The 16,906-nt window shown below is 45.2% G+C and overlaps 2 pseudogenes; both read right to left on the bottom strand.

Moving 5' to 3' along the window:
• Window positions 1–1,372: 1,372 nt before the first annotated feature.
• On the bottom strand, window positions 1,373–2,322 carry LOC116836604 (olfactory receptor 6C76-like; annotated as a pseudogene).
• A 6,968-nt stretch (window positions 2,323–9,290) lies between these two features.
• LOC116836585 (olfactory receptor 14A16-like) lies at window positions 9,291–10,298 on the bottom strand (annotated as a pseudogene).
• Between the last annotated feature and the right edge of the window lie 6,608 nt (window positions 10,299–16,906).

Here is a 16,906-nt window from a genome sequence, read left to right as displayed (position 1 = left end):
TTACCATGATTACACCATCGCACTGGCACAATATGTGTACTCCATAATCACTCCTACATAACTGTCATTTATTTCATAGTCTTTAGTATTTATTATTCATATTTCAGGATCAACTAGGAACCCCAGTAATAGAACAAGACAACATGGGCTAGATTCACAAAGGGACATAGATGTTCCAGTGCTGATCATTGAAGCAGCTGACTTTTAGGTACCTAGAAATTCACAGGGATTCACAAAGCCTCAGTTTATCCACTGAGTTGTTGTCAGATGCTACCAGTGTGGTGCTCTGCTCTCTCCTTGTTGGTATCGCTCGGCTGCGTGCGTGTGTTCCCTCTGTGTGCTGCCCCAGCTCTGCGCAGCTAGCTGACACAGCAGACCCCAAGAGAACCCCCAATAACCACAGAATCTAGTAAGGTACAAAGGCACGTCAGCCAGGTTTATTGCCGTATTGGATACAGTAGTAGTTCCCTCCAGATTGTTACTCTACAGGGCATACTATGAGTATGTGCCCATGGTCAATGGACTCGGCTCAGTCAGTGGCGGGACTTTTCACGCCCTCGCCGGACAAAAGACACTGCCCAGGATACTTCTTATCCACAGGTACAACAAGTTACACACACTCCTGCGTATTGAGGGGCAACCCTCTACATAGCAAGGTACAACCCCTCTACGTAGCAAGGTGCCACTCTCACCTTCTTCATGTGGTTGAACAAAACAACTCTATCCATCATTTTACCCTTTGCCCTGTCATTGGATGAGTCGCCTGTTCCTTGTTATCTGTGTGAATGTGCAAGTATGTGAATGTTCTGATCTTAGTGTTCGGTACTTTTAGGTACGTATCTTCTTGCAGCATCAGCCCTTTCCTTGCCAGCTCTGTGAGCAGGCCTGCCTCTGGCTCACAGCTTAACTTTAACAGCTTTTGTTAGCAAAGTCTTGACCACTACTTTAGTGTCAGCCTTAGGCCTCATACCAGCCCCTGATACCAAGGTTTATATCTTAGGCCTCCTCTTACTACACCCATACAATGAAAGGGGAAGGTAGGCACCTAAAATGGGATTCACAAAAAGCCAGCATGCTCAGGGTCTCATCTAGGCTAGCCAATGGGAAATTCAGGGAGGTGCCTATCTGACTCTGTGAAACTTCTTGGTTAAGCACCAAAGGTGTTTTTCGCAAGAGGCCTGGGAGTGAGAGAAGTGCCTCATTCATCACTCTTAGCTCAGCCATTTGGGTACTCAACTAGAGGTGAAAATCCAGTTCAATTTCCCCCTCTGCCTTAGGAGAAAAGGGATTTGAACAGGAACTACCACTTCTTAGGAGGACTACTAAACTATACTCTTGTTTAACTTCCCTTCTTTTCCCTCTCAAAACCCATTCAGAAGTTAATATGCTTCCTTGAGAAGTTCATGGCTTCTCAAGCTGCCTCAGGGACCTTTCATCTGCTGGTTCCTCATGCTGAAGATGAAGGGGCTCATGAGAGGGGTCACACTGTGTTGAGAGGCCACCAGCTTTTGAGCGAGATGTCTCTGCCCGAAGGCCGGACATACATGAAGATGCAGCTGCTATAGCCCATGGTGATGATGATGAAGTGGGAGGAGCAGGTGGAGAAAGCCTTGTTGCATCCTGAGTGGGATGTTATCCTGAAGATAGTGGCAACAATATAAGTGTAGGACACCACCGTCAGGATCAAGGAGCCCAGCAGGATGGTGGAGGAGGTCATGAAACTCAGTAGCTCCACAAAGCTCGTGTTCAGACAGGACAGCTTGACCAAGGCCAAGCAGTCGCAGAAGAAATGGTCAATCTGGTTGGCATTGCAGAAGGGCAGGGGGATGACCAGGATGGTGGGGATTATGGTGGCCAGCAACCCTGTTGCCACGACCCCATCACAAGCTGGAAGCAGAGCTGAGCATTCATGACCATGGCGTAGCACAGTGGGTGGCAGATGGCCACATAGCAGTCATAGGACATAACAATCAGCACAACAAACTCACTGCAGCCCAGAAGGAAGTAGAAGTAGCACTGAGTGATACAAGCTGGGTAGGAGATGGACCTGTCACCCGTCAGAAAGCTGGCAGTCACCTTGGGTAGGACAGAATATGTAATAAGGATCTCCAAAGAGGAGAGGTTCCAGAGGAAGAAGTGCATGGGGCTGTGGAGCTGACAGTCTAAGAGGATGATGGCGATGATCATGATATTGGCAGACAAGATCAGCAAGTTAGAGGCCAGGAAGCCAACAGCAATGAGGCATTCCAGATGGCAGGGGTAGAGGAAGCCAATGAGGATGAATTTGGTCATGGTGGTACGGTTCTGCATGGCTACATTGGATCTATCCATGAGGGGTAGAGGGAGGACAGAGGGAATAGGGAATAATATGTCAGATGAACAGGAGAAAAGAAAAGTAGAAAAACAGAAGAGTAGAGAAGAAGAAGGAAAAGATCAGAAAAGAACATAAAAGGAAAAGGAAGAGAGATAAGGAGGGGAAAAGTGATAAACTGCAGAGGAGGAAAGCAAGGATGAAAGAAGAAAAGTAAAGAAAACAAAAGAACAATACATCAAATAAAAATTTACCTTGTGGGCAATGGGTGGGATGGGAAGAACAACAAATCAATGTGAGCAGGGAAGGGAAGACAATGAGAAGAGGAAACAAATGGCATACAGAAGAGGAAAGAAAAGTGGAGGAGAGAAAAGCCCCCAAAATAAAGAAGAGCAGAGCTGGGTGAAATTGTTTCCCTGGGCAATTTTTTTTACTTTTTTGGGGTGTGGGGGAGAGAGTGGAAGAAAAAAGAAAAGTTTTCAGCTGAAAACTCTTCAAAATTTCTGGTTTTTATTTTCTTAATGAAAAGTCAAAAATTGTCCACAGAAAGCAGACACGTACCACAAAGGTTCTAATTCAATTGAAAACCCATTAATTTTTTGTCAAAAAACAGTTTTGATAGAAATATTTGGACTAGACTTAAAAATAAATAAAGAAAAAAAAAGTAATAGGAGTGAATGGGTGAGATTCTGTGCCTTGCGTTGTGCAGGAGGTCAGAGTAGATGACCATAATGGACCCTTCTGACCTTAAGTCTCTGAGTCTAAAAGAAAGGAGAAGTAAAATTAAAATAAAGGAACAGAGAAAAGCAATAAAGGAAAGGAGAGGGTGAAAATGAATGGAGAGAAATGAAGAAAGAGAATAAAAAGGAAAGGAGAAAAATGTAGGAAACAAAAAAAAAAGGAAGGAAAGAAAGAAACAAAAAAGAAGAAAAAAATATGAGTGAAAGACAAGAAAAGAGAAAGAAGAAAGGGAAAATGAAAATATAAGAAAAAAATTATCAAAACAGAGATAAAAGATATTTAAAAAAGGAAAGAGAAGAGGGGGGAAAAAACAAGAAAAGGAAATAAATAAACAAAAAGGGGGGCAAAACAGCTACTCAGGTTAGTCTAGGTCTGTGATGTTAGGAAGAAACCATAAGGCCAAGCCAGCTACACACAGATTGAGCCCTGTGCCTCAGTCATCACCAACTACTGTAAAACAAATTCTTGTAGGGTAATTTTTTAAATTCTAGTCTCTGCTCTTTTGGATTAAATACTAAAGTCGTTTATTCTGAACTTCTTCAAAGACTGAAAAGCAGTAATCATTCTGATTTTTCCCTTCATGTCAAGCTGTGAGAAGCCCTCAAACAGCACCTGCAACATCAGATTCTTTTGACTTGTCCAGCGGGTATTGTCACATCTAAGCGAATTGTACTTTCATATGTTGACTCTAGTTCTTCTGGTCTCACAATCTACTTGCCATTCTCTGTGAAGTAGGTCTGCCTCAACTGGGTGAGGCTGATTAGTTTTAATGATCACAGGTACCCCAGGGGATCCACTCACTGGAGAATCCCAGAGCCACTTTTTGAGATGTACATGGAAAGATAAAAAATCATGACACTTTCCAAGAAATTTTAACTAGGTTACCATCTGTGAACCTAACTACTAGTACCTTTCAGAATGTTTTAGCCTTTGCCCATATGTCATAGACTCACTTGTGATGGCAGAGACCTTTAATGTGCAACTTAATTCATTTCATGTGCCTCCTACCATATAATTATTGTGATCCTTACACTTCTTTGGTACGCAGCATAGTCCAGTGGGTTATGCACTGGACTGGGAAACAGGAGATGCTCATTTCTAATTATATATATTCCATTTGCTCCGGGCAGATCCTTTCGCACTAAGACCCAGATCCAGAAAAGCATTTAGATGCCTAACTACTGCTGTGACAATTGGGCCAATCATTTTTGCTTGCTTGGGAATTAACTATGGAAAGTTCACTAATAAATGTTATAAACAGGTTAATTCCCAACCACTGCCTCAAATGAAATGGGATTGGAGGGACTCTAACAATAACAGCTCCAGCCCATCTCAACTAATTTCTTCACTTTCCCTCCAAAGGACAGTTATTACCATCTTTGATGCCATCTAAGAGACTGACAGATGAGAGTGGTTGTTTTTTTTCTTTTTTCCTTCTAAAACTCTCTTCAGCTAAAGGGACAGGGAGCGAGGGACATTGATAACATGAAAACCTTATTTAATACATTACCTTTCAAATGCTTTAACTGTGCTTTCTTCTTTTCTTTATTTTTAATAACAGGTTAAAGGGATTTTAATGGTGTGTTTGCCATGGGATTAACAGGCTGAGGCCTGTGTGTGTCAAACCCTGACCATTGTTTAACATTGTTTGATGTTGGACAGTGACAGGGTTATGGTAACACCTTTGACTTTTGGGGCCCACATATTCCATCTTAATTAACACAACACTAGTACTTTAGACACCTACCTTTAAAATTTAGGCAGCACTGAGATCCTCAAAGCCCCCACTTAGCTGTTGTCTAACCCTGTAAGTAACCTTAATTCACTCAATGCCTAAAGTTTTGCTGCAAAAGTCCCCTAACTGCTTATGTTTCTGCTTCTAGGCATGCACACTGCTGCCTCACTTGAGATGCCTGGTTGCCTCTCAAGTCTGAGTCCCAGCCGGATCCTCAAACCAGGTGAACATAGGCATTGCTGCACTTCTTTCTCCTGTGGAACTTGATCTGGTAGGTGGGTTCTGAGCATACCGAAATCCACACAAAACAGTGGAGGGAGGAAGGAGGATTTCCCTCATAACTAGGCTAGGAGGGATTCAATTTTTATTGGTGAATATTAATAAATGTCGATTTCACCAAACACCCACAAACTGAAGAAAAAATATTGCCATCGATAATCAAAACTGACAGATAGACAAAGTAAGAAAAATGCTACCTGAGAACTTATTACAGTTTGATTTAAGGATATTTACTTTGTATATTTTCACATGTGATGTTGACAGTGTGTATTATAATATTTTGTAAAGCTTTAACTTTTTGAAAGTCAGTATCTACTGTCATTAAATAATCATTGTATAATCCCCTCCACCATAATTTCCTGCAACTGTGAAAATTTAAAAAGATAAACATTGTGGTGATGTGGAGGAGCTTAAAACCCCTGATTTTGCAAAACTCTGAAATCCTAAATCAATAAAAATTAGGGGGAAGCTTAAAAATAAACAGCAATAATATTGCTCAAAATTACTTTTTTTTAAGAAATCAATTCTACCAACTTGACTCATAACTTGTAACCCAGGGGTAACGACACACATGGGGGATGAGGGATCCTATGTCCCTAATCTCTTGTTTCTGGTTTTCACTGGGTGACCAAGGCCCAGATCCACAAACAGACTAAGGCATTGCAATGTGTGGCAACACCAAATTTTAAGACACCAAGACAGCCATTGGAATCCACAAGTCCTGATTTAGGCACCCAGGCTCCCTATACAATGAATGGGAAGAGACAGGCACCTAAGAATGGGTTCCACAAAAGCCATCATGCTGGGCAGGGAGATGCTTAAGTTAGACAAAGCCAGATGCCGATGAGAGGGATGGATCTTAAGCCTGCCCCTAAATCTGGGTGGAGGTAACTACTTAGCTTTGTTTGGGATTTTCAGCTGTGAACCCTCTCCTGGAGTTAGATACCGATGTCATTTTTTGCAAGACATGCCCGGGGGAGAAGAAGCAATGCTTTATAGCTTTTAGCCCACTTGTTAGAACGCTCACCTGGGACGTTAGAGACCCGAAGAGGGAATCTGAACCAGGGCATCTCACATCCCAGGTGAGCGCCCTAACAATTGAGCTAAAGGTCCCCTGCTGTCCCCTGTGTGGAGTTGGGCTACTTCAGAGCACTTCTACTAGATCAGACCCTGCAGGTGAGATAGGCTAAGAATTGCCACTATGAGTGTCAATGAATAATCATTGGGCCAGGGACAAGATCATGAGGATGACTCTAAAGCCTAGTGTTTTGAGCATTCACCTAGAATATAGAAGAGCTAAGTTCATGTCTCTGTTTCTTATTTATACGTAGTGAAGCAGCTTCAACATCAAAGACTGAGAGAGAGCCCTACACCAGACCATCCCGTAATCCAATGATTAGGGCTTTCTTCTGTAGTGTGGAAGACCCAACTTCACAGATCTTCGCCACATGAGGTACAGGGGGCACTGTTGGGTTTTCTATAGCACATTGTGGCCAACACACTTGGGTTGGGTCAAACCTTTATTTGAACCAAAGCATTTCTTGAGATTAACAGCCACTGTTAAAGCAGTAGATAGTAACAGATAGGCAGAAAAAGGTTAGGACCAGTTACCTCTCTGAGGAAGCTGAGTCAGGAACTCTGGGTGGAGAATTGACTCTGGGCCATGGGAGGTGGAATCTCAGAGAACGGCGCCCAGGAGCATTTGTGAGGTGGAGGGTTGTGAAAGGGGAGGAAGGGGATTAGGGGCTGGGGGTTTTGTTTGGGGGTCTGAGCTGTGTGAGGCAGAGGGAAGGAGACACTCGGGGACTAGAATAAGAACATTCATGGTGTGGACTCCAGTTGACTGCAGTGGAGTTACTCCTGATTTACACCAGGATGAGAGAGAGGGAAATCAGATGACCGCAGTGAAGTATTTCTAACTTTTCTTACCGTTGGTACATTTGGGTGCTGATTTATTGTGCACGGCTAAAGATCAAACTGGTGCTCAGATCCTCACACTGGGGACTCCAAAGCTCAGTAGAGTTCAGTCTACCTATTTGCCCTCGGAAGAAATAAAGTGACAGCGTTATCAACCACAGAGTTTAGTTCTCAGTTAGACGCATCAGCCTTTGCAGTGGTTGGAGTTACGCCAAACAGATTGCACTGTGAATGGAGGAGCTGGTTGAAAGCTGTTTCTGACTCGCAGCCCTATAGAATGTTCTGGCCAAGAAACCTAGGCTGGAGAACTTCCTATCAGAGGAATACCATCTCCTTTTATGGCTGCCTGGCTCAGTCTTACTTCTATTTCCTGCTCAGCATTTCAGAGAATGTCTTGTTGGCCATGATATCCTACTATCAATATGTGGTCATATGTTACCCACTGAACTATAGCACCACCATGAATAGAAAGGTCTGCGTCTGGTTGGTGATGGGATCATGGGTGTGGGGATTCTTCTCCATCTTGGTCCCTACCATGATCAAACTTGAATTGCCCTACTGTGGCCCCAACATCATCAACCATTTCTTCTGTTACCATGACTCCTTGTTATACCTCGCCTGTGCTGTCATCCGGCTGGTGGAATTCATCGACTTCACCATCTCGCTGTCTGTGTTGCTAGGCTCTCTGCTGCTGATGGTCATCTCCTACATGTATATTATCTGCACCATCATCCATATCCCACCTACCAAGGGCAGGGAGAAAGCTTTCTCCACCTGTGCGTCTCATTTCAGTGTGGTTACTATTGGCTACAGCACCTCCAACTTCATCTACAACAGGCCCTCGCAAGTCCCCTCTTTGTCTGGCTTGTCCCCTGTCTGGTACTGAGAGAAAACCAGATGTGGTTTTGTCCAGTATCACGGACTAGGGAGGCATGCAAGGTCACACTGGTGGATGGGGACACAGCTTTCCCAGAGGTATCAGAATATCCGATATTCTGGGAATGCATCAGTGGCCAACCTAGTTGAGGGCAGAGTTGGGCAACATTTTTTAGGCCATTGGCAGATTGTTTAACTCAGGTAAAAACATAGCAGTATCTGTCAATGGCAGGAAAATGATTGAGATACACCCAGAAAATCATGGCAGGTTATCCGCATCACATGCTGGAGAAGAAAGCCAACTCCCCCAAAGGTTCCTGCTAATCTGACTGGGGGAAAAATTCCTTCCTGACCACTACATGATTATCAGTTAAACTCTGATCATGTTGGCAAGAACCAGCCAGCCAAACACCCAAGAGAGAGATAATGGCTCAGTGCTACCTCAGAGCCCTGGCTCATCCCACCAAATGTTCCATCTCCAGCTAGGGGCGCCCCGATGCTTCAGAGTTTAAAAAAAAAACAACTCCCAGAATACACTGGATGGGGAGGAAAGAATTCCTTCCTGATAAGACATACGCTGCAAGTGACACTGAGGGTTGCTGAGCCCTGCCCTCCCCCATTACAAGCAGCTCTGTCATACAATCTCACTCAGATATGTGTCCAGCTCTCTCTTAAAATGAATATAGTCACTTGCACCCTACAACTTCTATTTGGAGGCTGCTCCAGAACTTCGCCCCACTGGTGGATAGAAACCTCCCTGTAATTTCTAGCCAGTCTCTCCATCACTCACACGACCAAATGTACACGTAAGCCAGGCTGACAAAGTCTGGCTCTGTGGCTCCCTTTAATGGTTAGGCCACAAATGGTGGTTTATAAGACAGTGGGCCCATTCCCCAGCTGGTGGTAATGGATATACAGCTCCATTGGAAGCAGTAGCTCAGATCCACAGATGCTGCAAATTGCTTTAGGGCCACCAAAGTCAATGGAATTACATGGATGTGTTGAGGATCTACCCCAAATGTCTTCTCTCACCTACCCCAGTCTTACACCAGTCTGACTCCTCTGATTCCAACGAAGCCACTGCTGATTTATACACACAAACAAGACAACTCCCATCATTGTTTTTACTCGTCATGGAATGGGTGCAAGTGACCAACCAGTGTAACAGGTAATGTTTTGACACGGAATGAAAATCTGATTGCTGTTATGCACACAATTTACACCCATTTAACTCAACAACTGGGCCAGGTTTTCTGCTGGTAAAAATCACCCCAGCAGCAGTGACCTCAGCAGAGTTAATCTGGATTTGCATTGGTGCAACTGAGATCAGAATGAGGCCTGGTTGTGTGCAAGCTGTTTGGTCATGGAAATAAACTACATAAATGAACAAATACTACATAAGCAAATTTTTATTAGATAAAGACAGAAAATGAATTCTTGGTAAATTACCTACACCCAGTCAGTCTCCTCAGGGCAGCTTTGATCTCCTTGTTCCTTATGCTGTAGATAATTGGATTCATGATTGGTGGCAATACAGAATAGAGAACAGCCATCACAAGATCCAGAGCAGATGGGGAGCTGGAGGTGGGTTTCAGGTAGGCAAAGATGCCAGTGCAAACAAACAAGGAGACCACAGTGAGGTGAGGGAGGCAGGTGGATAGGGCTTTATGCCGGCCCTGCTCAGAGGGGATTCTCAACACTGATTTGAAGATCTGAACATACGACACAATGATAAAAATAAAGCAGCCTAAGACTAAACATATACTAAAGGCAATAACCCCAACTTCACTGAGATATGAGTCAGAGCAGGCGAGCTTGAGTAGCTGGGGGATCTCACAGAAGAACTGACCCACCATGTTGCCTCCACAAAAGGTCAATGCAAACGTGTTCTGGTGTGTAGTACAGAGTACAGAATCCCACTGATCCAGGCACCAGCTGCCTTTTGGACACAAGCTCTGCTGTTCGTCATTGTCTCATAGTGCAGTGGTTGGCAGATGGCAACATATCGGTCATATGCCATGACGGTAAGAAGGGAATAATCTGCTCCCAGCAAGAAGATGAGGAAAAAGACACGAGTAACACATCCAGCATAGGAAATGGACTTGGTGTTAATGAGGGAATTGTCCATGGATTTGGGGACATTCACAGAGATGGAGCCAAGGTCTAGGACAGACAGATTCATCAGGAAGAAGTACATGGAAGTGTGAAGGTTGTGGCTGAAGACTATAGCCATGAAGATGAGAAGATTCCCCACCAAGGCTGTCAGGTAAATCACTAGAAACATCACAAAGTGCAAAATCTTCAGCTCCCGAACTTCAGAGAATCCCAGGAGAAGGAACTCAGTCATGGTGGTTCAGTTGGACATTTTCTTTCTCAGGATGGGGAAAACAGCCCCATTGACTCCAGTGTATTACTCCTGATTTACACCAGGGTTATGGAGAGGAGAATTAGGAATAATTGCTTTCAAGGTATTTGTATACCTCTGTCACCCAGAGGTGGGCGAACTCTGGATAACAGTGTATAAATGTTACTACCCTCAGTTTACTGAGGGGAATTGGGGGTCTGGCTGACCATATTCTGCTGTCAGGGGTACTGCTCCAAATGTGGGTAATTTCACTGCATGCCATGGTATTTCTCCCACTTTATACAGCTCTAAACTGGAGCAGCATCTCACATGGAGGTGACCCAATCCAGTCATTATTACACGGTAATCTTGAGTTAGGAATACAGCCCAGGAGCTCTGATGCTCTATCCCCCGTTCTAGCCAGATTTCCACGCTCACTGTGAGAGACAGACTTTCCGGTTCCCTCCTGCTTCCCTAACCGCTCAACTAAACTCCCTCCCAGAGCTTGGAACCCAAGAGTCCTGACTCCCAGTTTTCCCCCTGTACTAACCCAGTAAATCCATAACCCTTCCCAGAGCTAAAAATACAGGCCAGGAATTCTGGCTCTACCCACTGGACTCAACTCCCTCCAAGAGCTGGGAACAAAAGTGACATGTAATGACTCCCAGTCCCCTCCTCTAATGACTGCATCAGACTGTATCTCATCCTCTGTCGCAGTGACTCTCCATTGCCATCAGGAATGACTGCTGCGAGTGACAATGGAGAGTCATTGGGCTAAGGAACGCAAGTGAGACTGATTCTCCAGTGTGGTACTTGGGACACTCACCTGATGTCTGGAAGAGTTCATATCCCTGCTCCAGTGACTAATTATTCATAAAAAGTGGAGCAGCTTCAACAGGAGAGACTGAGACAGTCTCATTTCAGAACAGGCCATAGCCTAGCGCAGGGGTCGGCAGCCTTTCAGAAGTGCTGTGCTGAGTCTTCATTTATTCACTCTAATTTAAGGTTTTGTGTGCCAGTGATGCCACAGCACAGCTGGTTACTGAGCTCTGTGCCTTTATCCTCACACACTACTATTTCAAATTTGATGACAATATATATCTCCAGATCAGTGGCACCGCTATGGGCACCCACATGGTCCCACAATATGCCAACATTTTTATGGCTGACCTGGAAAAACGCTTCCTCAGCTCTCGTCCACTGACGCCCCTTCTCTACCTACGCTACATTAACAATATCTCCATCATCTGGACCCATGGGAAGGAGACTCTGGAAAAATTCCACCATGATTTCAACGGCTTTCACCCCACCATCAACCTCAGCCTGGACCAATCTACACAGGAGTGCCACTTCCTAGACACCACAGTGCAAATAAGTGGTGGTCACATTAACACCATCCTATACCGAAAACCTACTAACCACTATGCCTATCTTCATGCCTCCAGCTTCCATCCCGGGCACACTACATGATCCATTGTATACAGCCAAGCACTGAGGTACAACCGCATCTGCTCTAACCCCTCAGACAGAGACCAACACCTACAAAATCTCCTTCAAACATTCTCAAAACTATAATACCCGCAGAAGGAAATAAGGGAAAAGATCAACAGAGCAAGATGTGTACCCAGAAGCCTCCTACTGCAAGACAAACCCAAGAAAGAAACCAACAGGGCTCCACTGGCCATTACATACAGTCCCCAGTTAAAACCCCTCCAACTCATCATCAGGGATCTACAACCCATCCTGGACAATGATCCCACACTTTCACAGGCCTTGGGTGTCAGGCCAGTCCTCGCCCACAGACAACCTGCCAACCTGAAGCATATTCTCACCAGTAACTGCATACCGCACTATAGTAACTCTAACTCAGGAACCAATCCATGCAACAAACCTCGATGCCAACTCTGTCCACATATCTACACCAGCGACACCATCACAGGACCTAACCAGATCAGCCACACCATCACCGGTTCATTCACCTGCACGTCCACCAATGTAATATACGCCATCATATGCCAGCAATGCCCCTCTGCTATGTACATCCCAAAACTTGACGTGAATTTAGAGCCAGTCGAGCAGGATCGCTTGGACTCTATGCAATTTGATTTAATGATACAGCAAATCATCCTAAGCGCGATATTTCCAGAAGAGACCAGTGCGGCGCATTTCCAACCCTGGGAAAATATCCCATATACAAAAAACCCCTGTGCTTTTTTGCCCGAGAACCTGAATGGGTGTCTCACTCCAAGCCTGGAGCGGACATTTTCTGAACAGCTCTTACTGACTGTGCGAGCGACTGCCCGTGCAGACACACATATAGCAGTAAAGTGGAGAACTGCCGGAGTCCACATCCACAGTTGCTGAGATCGGAGCAGGACTCACACCCAGCACGATCCAACGCAAAAAAAACGATTGCAGACCAGACTTCGACAAGGAAAGGACTGCTGTCAGCGTTTGCGCCAGACGTAACGATGGACTTCGCTTGTGGAGAAATCGTGTACCAAATTTGGTCCTACACATCCAGCTCTAGAGCGACGCGTCGAGCTCTGTCCAAGTTAATCGGATTCTTGAGACCACGCACAAAGTACTTGCCCATGAGTACGACGGCGCCAACGAAGAGTTGATCCTGTGCCGGACTGCGAGCGGCGTCAGAGTGACTGACGCCAGCCCGTGACGTGAGCGGATGGTTCCGCCGGTTGCCAAATCCGCGGACGGTGCCTGTCCGTTCTCCAGAGATGGTGGCCGGAGCATATAGCCTAGCTTATCCACAACAGATGTGAGTTAGCGCCCGCCACGGATGTGCCCTGGGCCTGAGCACGCTCCACGCTTCTAGTCATATCTTCACACGATAGTCCCCTCGCCGTTGCAAAGTTTCCGCGCGTAAGTGGGAACCTGGAGCTCGAACCACGGTACGTGCCGGGAGCTATCAACACCGACCGAGTACCTCTTGCCTGCCAGAGTCGACGTTGCAGGGATCACACGATGCCGGCGGATGCCTCGTGCCTCCGGCACGCTTTCCCCAGCTCCAGTCACTATAGGTGCTAGGACTTCGCCAGTCGCGAGCGCAGGTAGCCTTAGATCCAGCCGTGTTTCGTCCAGCAAAGCAGACGCTGCTGGCTGGCTTTGAGTTCTGGAGCATCTTCGTATGTGCCTCCCTAATTGATGACTACACGCCTTCGTTATGCTCTAGGCGTGCTCTGCATATATAGACCTGCCCTTTAAATTTCCAGGTTGGTCCACATTGCTCATGCTCCAAAATGTCTATTAGTCTATATGGTGCCACAAGACTCTTTGCTGCTTTTACAGATCCAGACTAACACGGCTACCCCTCTGATATGTGCCAGTAATACATTTTAAGGTTTTTAGAAGGTCTCTTTCTATAAGTTTATAATATATAACTAAACTATTGCTGTATGTAAAGTAAATAAGGTTTTTAAATTTATTAACAAGCTTCGTTTAAAATTAAATTAAAATGTAGAGCCCCCTGGACTGGTGGCCAGGGCTCAGGCACTGTGAGTGCCACTGAAAATCAGTTTGTGTGTCACCTTCGGCATGCATGCCATAGGTTGCCTACTCGCTCAGGTACCCTCCTGTACAGGGAGAATTCAAACCCCTTCTCCTCATCAGTCAGAGGGAGGGATTGAACCTGAGTTTCTCACAAGCCAGCAGGGTGCTCTAACTGCTCATCTTCAAGCTATGAGGAGTGCTTGTCCCACAGTCTTTTCAACCCAGAACCACACATAAAACTCAGGAAGCCTGGCTTTCAGTCCCTGCTTCTCTTACCTGCTAGACCCCAATCCCTTTCCAGGGCTGCGGATAGAACCCAAGAGACCTGGCTCCTAGTCACCACTACTCTAATCCACTTGACTCAACTGCCCTTGCAGTCTTTTAATAGACAGAAGGAATAATAAACTGAGAACTAGACAAAACTGATGATAGATAGATAGATAGGTAGATAGATAGATCAACAAACTAATAGAGAGACACAATGAAGAAAAGAACAGATACAGAGAGTGTGAGAGAAACACAGAACTAACAAAAACTAACATAGATAGAGAAGTAAAAGCAAACTAATTGAGAGAGAATAGTACAAATAGACAGCCAGCCAGCAATAACAACAAACTAATATATACAGAGAGAAAAGTATCAACGAGCTGATAGTGTTTGTCACAATTTTTGGACTACTTTAATGTAAACTCCTCAATCCATTCAAAAAAATGTGTGTCATTTCATCAATTTCCCCACTCCCAATAGAAGGAAACTGAGGCACAGATATTCTGCCCTCTCTTTCCTAAGATAAATTCTTTGGACTGCCTCGGTTTCCCATGCCAAAATTGAGCTGAGTGAAAATGTGAAAAAAAAATCTGTTGTCACTTACAATTTCATCCTTAAAGTGCCACTGTGTAACTCCCAAATATATTTAATTGCAAGAGCAAACTTATGGTGCCGGTCAGTGTGGAATCCTCCTAGACTGAGATGTCTTTTCTCCTCCAGCTACACACTGCAATTGGTTTCCCCCTCTCTCTGTAGCCCCATACACCCTGCTCTAGCCATCAATCTCTCTATCTAATGCCCTTATCACTGTACTATGAGAGGCTGTTCCCCCCTCCCACTGAGGCTGAGCTGCTGGAAATACATTGACATCTGCGCTCTCTGCAGATTAGCTGTGTGTCAAAAAGGCTGGTGCTGCAGGAAGGTGATTTATCCATGTCTGTTTTCTAAGGGCTTGTGCGACTCACTGCCTGGAGCCCTCAACAGCCCAGTGGCAACAAATAATTTCTCTTGCCCTTTACTTCCCTGAAGAGTTTCCAGAAACTAAAATAATCACAATTACAATGATTTAGCAGGGTCTGGAAGCAAGATTGTGAGGCAAACACTGCGGGCACACAGGACTGTACTCCAGATGTCTTTCATCAATTCGTGACCCTGCTGCTGACCTGCTATGTTACCTTGGGAAAGTCCTTCCCTGGGGCTGTCTTTTCCTTCCCACTCTTTGCCTGTCCCTGGGGCGGAGACTGTGTCTTACCTAATATAACGGGATTCTCATATCAGGTTCAACTATCAGACAATTAATTAATTAATTAATTAATTATTAAAAAGCTATGGTCCAAGGTATCCTGAGATCTGATCCCAACTATTCCTCTGACTCTGTTCAGTCCCTTCACCGCTCCACTCCTCAGTTGTCATCCCTATAAGGGGGATAAGAGTTACAACTTGGAGTAGCTGTAACAGTTGGAATAGTTACAACATCTACCAATGTGATATATGCCATCATGTACCAGCAATGCCCCCCTGCCATGTACATTGGCCAAACCGGACAGTATCTACATAAAAGAATAAATGGACCCCAATCAGACGTCAAGAATTATAACACCCAGAGCACAGGGTTGCATCCCCGATACTCTTGGTTACTAGCAATTGATGGATCTATCCTCTATGAACTTATCGTGTTTAGCTATTCATCCATCCCCATAGATACCCCTCCATCTATTGATCAATTGATCAGTATGAGGCTTTTGTACTGCCACCCATCACCATGGTATCAGAGCACTTTCCACATAAAAACAGTTACCATATCAAAGTCACACATGGGGTCTCTGGCTCTTCTCCTTTTCTCATGGTGGAAAGTAAACATTCGGCCCCTGCTGCAGCCCCAAGGCCAGAGGAGCTCTCTGCCCCCACTAGCGACCCAGGGCTGGAAGAGCTGTCAGCCTTCGCCTGGCTATGGGGCTCAAGGTGTCAGCTGCTGTCCCCGGAGGCAGGGCTCTTTTGCTATAATGGACCCGTGGCTTTAACAAATGGCTTAGATCCCCTTGGGTTGGTTATAGCGAGGATGTACTGTATTTGGTTGGTTGGTTGATTTGTTTCTTTGTTCCAGATGTTTTTGGTGGGTGGGGATTTGGGAGGGCGAGGTATGTTTGATTGGAGGGGAGTATCCATTTGATGTCATCAAGTATTGGGTACTACCAGATCAGGCCCCAGACGGAGCATGAGCCTATTTTCCCGTGGTTCATGGATCGCTAGCAGACACAGGGGCCTCCCTGACTGGACTTAAGCATCTCTGAGCTAGCACACATTCCTCTCCTTGGCATCTCCCATTGGCTAGCTCAGGCATCTCCCCTCTTAGCATGCTGGATTTTGTGAGTCCCATTCTAAAGTGTCTGTATCTCTATATCTATTTTATAGGGAGCCCGGTGGCCTGACTCAGGCTGTGTGTGACCCTATTGTTGTCCCAGTGATTTTCTAGGTGCCCTAAAAGTTAGGTTTTGCTGCACTGCAGGTCAACACACCTGGGTCAATAAGTTTTGGACACCTATATCCTTTAGAAAAACCTACTAGGCACCTAAACATCTTTCATATCTAGGCCTTAAGTGATGAAGTGCAGGTGTCTATACTGGGCAATGATACCCTGGTATGAAGCTGTGAGTTCATTGTCTTATGATCTTCGATATTCACCAGAGATCATAGAATCACAGAAATGCTGGGCTGGGAGAGACTGAAATCCAAGGGAAATCGGGTGCCTGGCTCTTTGAAAATCCTTTCTTAAATTGCTGGAAAAATAATCCTCCCCTTTGAAGAACATGCCCATATCTCTGCTGATTCCACGGCTGGTGCCAGCCCACCTGATAGAGAAAAGTGAACTCTGTCTTTTGTAGGTAGATTATAGAATCACAGAACCATAGAAATGTAGGGCTGAAAAGGA

The sequence above is a fragment of the Chelonoidis abingdonii genome, chromosome 25, assembly GCF_003597395.2.
Source record: "Chelonoidis abingdonii isolate Lonesome George chromosome 25, CheloAbing_2.0, whole genome shotgun sequence".
In the NCBI taxonomy this organism is placed as follows: domain Eukaryota; kingdom Metazoa; phylum Chordata; order Testudines; family Testudinidae; genus Chelonoidis; species Chelonoidis abingdonii.
Note: the sequence above shows the minus strand (reverse complement) of the source record. Positions and strands in the feature narration are given on the sequence as shown.